Raw genomic sequence first — 10793 nt, forward strand, 5'->3', positions numbered from 1 at the left:
TGGGTGATGGACATTTGGCTCTGTGGGGCTCTTTGGCTAACTAATACATGTGAAAAGAAATCCCATTTTCGAAAACTTTGATATTTTTTATAAATTTTGTCTTTCGATATTTTGCCCTAAAGGATGACTTCACTCACCCTTCTCCTTCTGCTTTGTAATTATTTTATTTACACCAAATTCTAAATATATATAATTTATCTATTATTTATATAGACAGATTTACAATCTTTTAACATTTATTTCCTTAAATTTAGTTGCATTGAGGTCAGATCATAATATATTGTTGCAATATTCTTTGAAATTTATTTGAATTTACTCTTTCATTAGTTTAAGGGTGATGCTCGCAAATGTAATATATCCTTTATTTGAACATATGATCTAATTGGTTAGGAGCAGGATTATATAGATCTGTTAGATCTGTCTCTCTCTCTCATCATATCTTTACATGTGTAGGAAAATCTTTTAAATTTTACTCTCAAGTTTACTCCTTTTATCAAATTTTGTTGTAGTCTTCAGCTTCCTAGAGAAATAAATTGAAATCTCCTAGGTTTCCAGATTTTGTTAGTTTCTACTTATTCCTTTGATTTTTTGATTTATATTTTTGAAGCTGTCTCTTAGATGCAAAAAGTTGGTGATTCTTATATCTTCTGGGTGAATACTTTCTTTAGTAACTCTATTTCTACTAAAGCTTTATTGACTTAAATTTTTTATCTGTCATTACTTCTATTACAGCAGCTTTCATTTGGAAATTTCTTGGCATGTATTTTTCAATTAACTTATTTTTAGACTTTCTATCTGCCTTTGTCTTAGGAATGTTTAAAGCAGCCTATTCTTTCACTAGTTTAACAAAAATTTAAAACCTTGTCTTTCAATAGATTATTTTCATTTTTATTGTGCTTGTCAATATATTTTGTCTTGTTTACAATGTCGAATTGTTTGTTTTTGCTTGACAAGCAAAATTCCTTTTTAAATCACTGCTGCCTTTTCCTGCAGTGCTCACCAGGTGCCCCTCCCTACAAAATTTTACTTTCTAGTTCTACTAATGTCACTAATGACTTGATTTGCCCAGTAAAATTTGAGTGAAAGTAACTCCTGTCAACTCTGAACAAACGCACTGTGGGCCAGACTGTGATCTGCTCTGAGCTCATCCTTTCCTATCACATGACCAGAAATTCCCAGATGGAAGCTCCTCCCTCAGCCTGACACAGAATGTACGCAGCCAGGCTAAGGTCAACCTGCAGGAGAATGTAGTGGGAGCAAAAAACACACACCATTAATGTATAAGCTACTGTGATTTAGGGGTCATATTCTAGCACTGTACAGCCTCTTGAAATTGACTGAAATAATGATCTTCTCTTCCCATCCTTCACTTGGTCAATGATTAAACAGATAAGGTTTTCTATTTTCCCTTTTCTTTTCCTCTGCTATCTGGGAAGCTTCAGATTACAACTTTTCCAATGGTTGTCCTTAAGTTTTCAGCCCACAAGAAATGGAGCAAGCATTAAGTTACTACTGATCACTCTTCTTCCACAATTGTGGTATTCCTGGCTTGATTTTTAAAATTTTACCTTTATTTTTAACCACGTGCAATGGTCTTTATATTTTCTTTACTGCCAATAATTTATTAAGTTTACCGTTATATTTTATTCATTCGTATAGAAGGTCTATTGTTTTCACTTTTGATTACTCTGGTTTACTGCTCCTTGTCTAATGACTCTGTGGCTGTTTGGATGTTGCCTCTAGGTCTCCCGTGTAAAACTAAGTCTTATAATCACAGGTTGTGCTTTGTGCCTCCATGCTGATAGTAGAAATATTGAAGTACTGGTCCAGAGGCAGCGGGCAGCTTTGCTCAGGTCCCAATGACCATGTTGTGTCTTTGTCCTCCCACTCATGAAGCCTGTGTTCCCACATGAGCCTCAATTTCAAGATGAATGCTATGTGCATTTCCCTGTCAGGGACCCTGCTTATACTCTGCATGCTCCTATGTTTTGCATTTGGAACAAATACCTCAAGCTTTGTAACTACTCAGAGAAAAGGACTTTTTTTCACTTATAAAATACCCTATCCCACCCCCAACCAAACTTACATCTAAGGAGAGAAACTTTTTCTAATTTGCACAAAGTACCTATATAGTTAATGGAAACTCGTTTCCACTTCCATTTAGCAATTTTCACTCCTGTTACCCCTCAAGAGCTCAACTCCTAGCTGCCACTCTCTGCAGCACCATTCATCTCTTTGGATTTCTTGTCCTTGGAAATATAAATCTTTTTAAGCCTGGCTTTGGTTGTTAAGTTTTCTCTTTGTGAAGGCTACCTGCCATTCAGATGTGTTTAGAGCAGAGTAGTTCTTCAAACCGTATATTTGCACAATCATAATGAATGATACTTGAATTATTTCATAATTCCTCCTAAAAGCAATACCCCCACCTTCTCTCTGATTCAATGTCCTCACCCTCCCTTGTGAAACATCAATTCAACGCACATGAGAAAGGAGCCTTGACATTCTTGTGTTTTTGTTTTGTTTTTTTTGTTGTTGTTGTTTTTTTTTTTTTTTTTTTTTTTTTTTGTACCTTTAGCTATCTTTGCTTCAGCCGGATTTTAATAGGGCTTTTTCTAAACCAAGGTGACTACTAGTTTTGCCCGGGAAAGGGCTGAATTCTGGCCTTGGGAAATAAGGAATGACAGTCCAAAATCCAGTTAATTTTATCCGGTTAGTTTTATCCACCAAGCATAACCTTTTCTCCTAAGTTATCTAGACCAACATCTCCATGCAGTGTAAGTGAGCATTTTCTTCCAAAGAAAATGCAAACTTCTTTTTAAAAATTATTTATGAAAACACTAATTTCTTACATGGGGAAAGTCACTGACTCTAATTAACATTCCTAGTTTCTCTCTCTTCCCTTATGCCACCCTGCATAGTGTGTGTGTGTGTGTGTGTGTGTGTGTGTGTAAACAATATTGGTATTATTGTGGCCAAGGGAGTATTTCCCTCCTTCAGGGTTTGCTTTTATGTCTAGGCCCTATATCATCTAAGAGTGTCTTGGGCTGACCTCTTTGAGGCAGATGGCATGCATGCTCCCCAAACAACCCTTATAGTATTTAGGATATCTGATGACTCCAGGCCTATTGCCCTCTGTCCATGTGGTTTGTATCTATTCAAAACAGTTAAGAAAACTACTGCGCACAATGTGACTATCCATCTCTCCCATCGTTCTGCTCTGTAATAAGTCCTATCTTTAAAATTCCTCTAATGTTTCTTCTTCCCCATTCATTTAGTGAGACACAGCTGTGACTCCTATATTCCCAAACTCTTAACAGGTATTATTTCAATTGCCTGTTCTAATTAGGCTTAATACAAGCTCAGTGCTTGCCTTTTGGGGATATCTGGGAAAAAGAGATCAACGCATTTTCTTAAAAACCTTACTTCTGGTGACCTACATGTGATCTGACTTCTGATGCCTGCTGCGGAAGACCTTCTGTCCTGACTTGTCCCTCTAGCTTGGCACGAGTCGGTGCTGAAAATTCCATTCCCTGTTAGGAAAGAAGGGTCTTCTATTTCAGAAGGACAGAAATAGTCCAGCTTGAACCAGGATGAAATTGTTCTCTGCTAATACTGTGCTTGGAGCAAGAATATAACTAATTTGACATTTAGCACACTTTCCAGAAATTAGAAATTAATACATACAGTCATAGAAAACCCAGCTCTTCATAGGCCAGATTAATAGCTTCCCTGTATATTTATATCAAATTTATTATTAGTAGGGTCATAATACATTACTTATGACATTGTTATAAAAATAAAAGGAAAAGGTGATTACGTGTATTAGTTTTCTATTGCTGTATAACAAATTACCACAAATGTAAGAGCTTCAAAAAAATACTCAGTCATTCTCTCAGAGTTTGATAGCTCAGAATGCTATGTGCGATTGGCTGGCTTCTCTGCTGTGTTCTTACATGGCTGAAATTAAGATGTCCTCCAAGTTGGGCTCCGATACTGAGGCTTTGGAGAATAATTCATGTCCAAGCTCAGTCAGGTTTTTGACAAAATTCACATCTTTGTAGTATATGTCTGAGGTCCCCATTGCCTTGCTGGCTACCAACTGTGGGCCTCTTTCTTCTCCTGGTGACCATACATATTCCTTCTTATGTGCCTTCCTTCATCTTCAAACCAGAAACAGAGTATCCCAGTCCTTCTCATTCTTGGAATCTTCTTGACTTCCTCTCCTGCGAGCAGCAGAAGGAAGTTCTGCCTTTAAATGGCTCAGGTGATTATATTAGGTCCACCAAGGTAATTCTCTTTGGCGTAAAAAAAAAAAATAAGAACTTCATGGGATTAACACTGGGGAGCAAAGGTCATAAAAGCCATCTTAAAATTCTACCTTACACAGTATGCATTCGTTCTGAAAGCGTAAATTCATTGAATATACCCTTTCTGTATTATATTCCAGTTCTCACGTTTAAAGACTCAGGATTAGAAGATGAATGAGCTGATGAAAGTGTGTCACAAAGGATTATGATTAACAAATAAAATAGGGGTGCCTGGGTGGCTCAGTTGGCTGGGCATCTGACTCTTGATTTCAGTTTAGGTCATGATCTTAGGGTGATGAGATCAAGCACCACCTGGAGCTTCATTCATGCTGGGCTTGGAGCCTGCTGGAGATTCTCTCTCCCCCTCTTCTCCTCCTCTTTAAAAAAAGATTTAAAAAATAGTAGATCTTGTTTTCATTTTCTTTGGATATATGCCCCAAAGTGAGATTGGCGGATCAAGGGACAGATTTGTTTTTAATTTTTTGAGGAAACTCCATACTATTTTCCATAGTGGCAACACCAACTTGTACTCCTTTTTTCCACATGCAAAATGGTCCTTTTTTTCCACATCTATGCTAACACTGATCACCTCTTGTTTTTTCTGATGATAGTCATCCAAACAGGTATAAGGTGTGAGGTGATAGCTGCATTATATTAACTGCAGCGTTATTCACAACAATCAAGATATGGAACAACCTAAGTGTCTGTCAATGGATGAATGGACATAAAGATTTGATATGTGTATAAAATGGAATATTATTTAGCCATAAGGAAGGACTTCCTGTCATTTGCAACAATGTGAATGGACCTTGAGAGCTTTATGCTAAGTAAAATGGACAGAAAGACAAGTTTTGCATGATATCACTTATAAGTGGAGTATAAAGAAGCCAGACTCACAGAAACAGAGACTAGAACAGTGGTTACCAGGAGCTGGGGTGCTGTGGAAATAGGGAGAAGGTAATCAGAGAGTACAAACTGCCAGTTATAAGATAAGTAAGTCTTAAGGGTCTTATGTACAGCATGGGGACTATAGTTAATAATATGTATTATATACTTGAAAGTTGTTAAGAGGGTAGATGTTAAATGTTCTCAACACAAAAAAGGAACGATGATTATGTAACATGATACAACTGTTAGTTAATGCTACGGTGGTAATCATTTTGCAATATCCATCAAATTAACACAGTTGTATAACTTAAACTTATAAAACATTATATGTCAGTTACATCTCAATAAAGCTGGAAAGAATTAATAAAAATAATAGTAGATTAGTAAAATATGGATGTATTCCCAAAGGTCTTTAGCCTAAGCAGAGAAAGAGAATGTAAATAGCGGCATGTAAAAGCATGTGCAGGTGTGATGGGAGTATTAAGTGCTGGATTCTAGGGAGCTTGAGAGAGAAGTGGTCCATTCTACCAAGGAGCTGGTAAAGCATCAGAAGTTTCTCAAAGAAGACCACACACAGTGGCTTTTGAATGACAAGCAAGTCATTATGAAGTTTGCAAAGTAGCAAGGACATTCTATGACAGGGAATCTGCATAAGCAAGTCAGAGGTAAGACATATCTTGACCTGTTTGTGGAAACTAATGAGCCATATAGAGGAAGTGAAGATGATATAATAATTTACTCACATTGCTGTTGGAGCCTTCATGAATCATAACCCACACTTTGATAAAGAAGGATGATGTAGATAGGAGGTCATTTATTGACATGGCATTTCTTGTCTCAAAATCCATTAGTGGCCTAGTATTTCTTTTAATAGCAATTCTAAGCCCTATTTTGTTAAAAAAAAAAAAAAAAGTCAAGATATTTAATAATAACCTCATTGTATTAGCCCAAATCAGAACATTTAGAATTTTTATCTGTTTAAAACAATATCTCATTTTGGTTTTTTTTTTAAAGATTTTATTTATTTATTTGACAGACAGAGATCACAAGCAGGCAGAGAGGCAGGCAGAGAGAGAGAGGAGGAAGCAGGCTCCCTGCTGAGCAGAGAGCCGGATGCGGGGCTCGATCCCAGGACCCTGGGACCAGGACCTGAGCTGAAGGCAGAGGCTTTAACCCACTGAGCCACCCAGGCGCCCCAATATCTCATTTTCTAATTGGTGTCATTTTCTGTTTCATGAAGACATGTTTCCTCACATCATCCTACAGCCTCTCAAGCTTTCTCTGTCTAGTACCGAGTCTGCTCACCTCTTCTTATTCAATTGTTCCTTAGGGAATAATTCAAATTTCTACTTTCTGAAGCCTTCTCCGTCTTTATTGATTTTGCCATTTTTAAAATTTTCCTTCCCTGAAATTTCTATTGGATATAATTAGAACTTAAATAGATTTTATTTTATTTTTAAAGCAGTTTTAGATTCTCAGCAAAACTGAACAGCAGGTACAGACAGAGCCCATATACCCCCTCCCCCACAGGCGCACAGCCTCCCTCACCATCGGCATGCCCCACCGGAGCGGTACGCTTACAACAACTGACAAACCTCCATTAACTTATCATTATTACCCAAAGTCCAGAGTTTACATTAGGATTCATTTTCAGTGTTGAACATTGTGTGGGTCTGGACAAATGTATAATGCTATTTATCTACCATGTATCATACAGAGTAATTTTACTGCGCTGAAAATCCTCTGTGTTCTACTCATCCATCCTATCCTCCCCCGAACTGGCAATCACTGATCTTTCTATGGACTCTGGCCTTTTCTTTTCTTTCTTTGTTAAATTTTATTTGTATAATATATGCCTCTCTGGGGCGCCTGGATGGCTCAGTCAGTTAAGCGTCTACCTTCAGCTTAGGTCATGTTCTCAGGGTCCTGGGGTAGAGCTCTACCTGTGCTTTTCCCTCTCCTCCCCACCTGTGCTGTCTCTCTCTCTCTCTCAAATAAATAATTTAAATCTTTAAAAAATATATGTGTATATATGCCTTTCTAACTTGATGACAGAATTTATGCCTTACCCTTGTTGATCTTTGCTCAAATCAATAAATATATATGTTACTCCCATGTCAGATTAAGGGTTCCAGAAGACTTCAGGCTTCACAAAGCCATTTTGCCCTTAAAATGTACATAAAAGGCTCTGAAACTCCCAATCCACAATTGACGGTGTAATTTGGGTGTTGATATTTACCCTTACGGCATTTAGTTCCAATACTCAGTTTTAACTGAATTACTAATCCTGTCTCTATCTTTAGTACAGATTGTCTGCTTTCCATAAAATGAAACCCTCAAACTGGATACCACACTAATCTATTTATTTTCTGGATTACCACAGCAAGTTTTTGCTATTGTTGTTTTGAAGATTTTTATTTATTTATTTGACACAGAGAAAGAGTAAGAGAGCACAAGCAGGGGGAGCAGCAGAGGGAGAGGGAGAAGCAGGCTCTCCGCAGAGCAGGGAGCGTGATGCACCCTCCATCCCAGGACCCTAGGATCATGACCTGAGCCAAAGATAGATGCTTGATCAACTGAGCCACCCAGGCACCCCTCTGTTGTTTTGTTTTTAATTCCAGATAGATGGAGAAGATACTACATTTATAAATTATTATCCCCAAATTAGATACTAGTGACAGAAATTTTTCAAGTCATTGCTACTACAGATTATCCCACTTGGAGTTCCACATTCCTCCTGTCTTTCTAAATCCCTTTTTGGCTCTCTCCATCCACAGGCCTTTTGAAACAGCACCTGGCAGCACAGATCTAGTACCTTATTATTCAGAGTACATCAGTTCTTCCTGGCACCCCACCCTCCTCATCTTGTGCGCAGCCCAGCGACATATACCAAACAAGGTCTCTTACCTGTGTTTATTTCATCCAGCAGAGCCCTCTGGCCCCTGCTACTTCACCAAATCCTCCCAACATAAAAATTATGGCTTTGCTGCACCTTAGGTCAGGTCACGTTCTTAGACAGGGCCTCTCCAATTTATCCTCTGTGAGCAAAGGGAGGTAGAGTAAGGATTTATGATCCTCTAGGCGAAAGAATAATGGAGGGACTGCTCTTCCAATTACATTTATTAATTAAATTAAAGGTGAGCTTTGCCCCTACAGAAACGTGAGATTCTAAAACTCATGATGAGGAGAGTTCCTTCAGTGTGGGCTGAATTCTTTTCTCTTGAATTCTTCATTTACTGGAGCTCCAACTTTCACTGTGGCCAAAAGGAATTTTTGCCATACAAAGGTAGGAATGTGGTCCTGGCAATTTAATTATTCCTACAACAGAATTCCTGTTTCATTGAATATATATAGGTATGCCTCATTATGTTAGAGATCTTACAGTACTTAAATATCAATAATTATTCAAACAGATTTATTGAAGTTTAATGGCAATGTAATAATAATGTCGGTGTGTTTTATATGCAATAGTTGTTACACCTCATTAAACAGGTTGGTAAATGATCCATTGCTGTTTAATTAACATGCAATGACTGTGTTATTAAATCTTAAATTGTAAATTAAATCCTGATTTGAGACACTTAAATTTAAAGTGTGATTGAAAACTTCTTGGGGCATAAGCCTCCAGAGTCCCCTTTATTTTCTATAGTTCCTTCCTGCCTTTCTCCTATCCCACACCACACTCTGGAACTAGAAAGTGGACTGTGCTTAATTTGCATGGTTGAATTTTTCTGAATGGAGAAAAGCATGAGCAAATTGTGAATGGAGAATAAATTTTATTTTGATCCAGTTTCTTACATATGGAACATTACTTCTCAAAAAATAAATTTAGGAAAAGAAATAGTCTAAAGTTTCACAACTATTCCCCTATACTTTCATACAGGTTGTTTTGCAAGCTTGGTGAGCTTTATTTTGCTAATTCGGAACTGTTTACTAACTGCAAGATCCATGGCGCATGTAGGACTCTTTGGTCTTTGCTAAACAAGCTGGCTATGAAAAAAAGCAGGTTGAGTTTAAGTGGGCAAGTGTAGTTTCTCTATTTTTAATAGTGAGCAAACAATCCTGTTAAAGTTTAAATGTATTTCAGAAACATACAGAGCTGAGATTTTCTGGAGCGTATGTTGGAGTTTGTTTGATAGTGACCCGGAGAATATCGATAAAATATTCTCCAGATGTATAACTTTTTACATCTTCTTTTGTGTTTTTCCACCTTGTGGGACACAAAACAGATCCCTTGAGTTAGAATTTATATTCTGTGCATCTTTTCTCCAATGCTAACCTAGAATAGCTTTCAATAATATTTTAGCATTGTATAATACAAAACATTCTGAGATGAGGGAAAACTGCAATTTCAAATAACTTCCAATATCTTGGCTAGATAGGGTTGAATTATTTTCCCATAATTCTTTGGATAATATGAATAGTGCCAAAAGGTGCATAAATTTTCACTTTGAATTTTATAAACATTTTAAAAGATATTCAGTAAAGCTTATTTGCCATACCTAGATATAGGATTATAGTCCTCTCTTCTGTATTTGTAGATTGAGGAAAAACAGTCAGGTATTTTAGAATACTAATGGCAAGATTTTATAGAGCAGCATAATAATACATATTCTCATGGAACTTCATGCACGTAAAAGTGTTTCCTAAATCTTACCTTCATGAAAGTATTTGTGCACATTTGCTCAAAGTTTTAATTCTGGAATTAGTCGTTTGTCTGGAAAACTATCTGCACAACCTCCACCACCGTCACCACCCCACATCTCATCAAATTGCTCAGATGAACATCTCTTATTTCCAAAGTCGGCTCAACATTGAATATTTCTATTAGGCAGGCCCCGTGCCTAACGTGGGGCTTGAACTCATGACCGTGACACTGAGAGTCTCCTATTCTACCAACTGAGTAAGCCAGGCACCTCAATGTAGAGTATTTTTTACAGCCTCTCCCCTCCTCCTGTAAGAAGTTAGCTTCTTCTTTGGGATTGGTCCCTCTTAAGACACTACAGTACTCTTGAGCGGTAGAATGGTAAGAAATACTTACATATTTCCATGGTTGCCTCTCCCTGATTGACTGTAGGCAACTTGCAGGCACAAACTATGCCCAGTTTATCCCAAAGCATGAGTCCAAGTGCAATGATGGACATATAGTAAGAGCTCAAAATTTTTAGTAAATAAATATTTACGCCTAGGATACTGTGTATAAGCATTCACAGAGATTACCATTGCTGTATTTCTCCTCAGTTGTATTTGTCCTGTGGTGCACCATCTTTGAGATTCCCTCCATCTTCTCTTTTACCAAAAGGTTCTTACACAATTGCCACCGGTCATTTTGCATGAGTAGAAAACTCTATCAGAGTCTCTGCTCTAAGAGGTGCATAATGTCTCATCAGTCATGTGGGGCAGGGCTTCCTCCAGGCCAAATGTGAAGTCACTTCACTTGTGCCATACAGGCTCTTAGCATGGTTGTCCCTTAATATTTATGAATTATAGATACACTGGAAGTATGTACAAAAAAAAATTTTCTTCAGAAAAACATAAATAAAAGTAGTCCAATTAAACTGTGAACCTCAGGGTGCCTGGGTGGCTCAGTTGGTTAAG

This window comes from Mustela erminea, chromosome 5, assembly GCF_009829155.1.
Source record: "Mustela erminea isolate mMusErm1 chromosome 5, mMusErm1.Pri, whole genome shotgun sequence".
Lineage (NCBI taxonomy): Eukaryota > Metazoa > Chordata > Mammalia > Carnivora > Mustelidae > Mustela > Mustela erminea.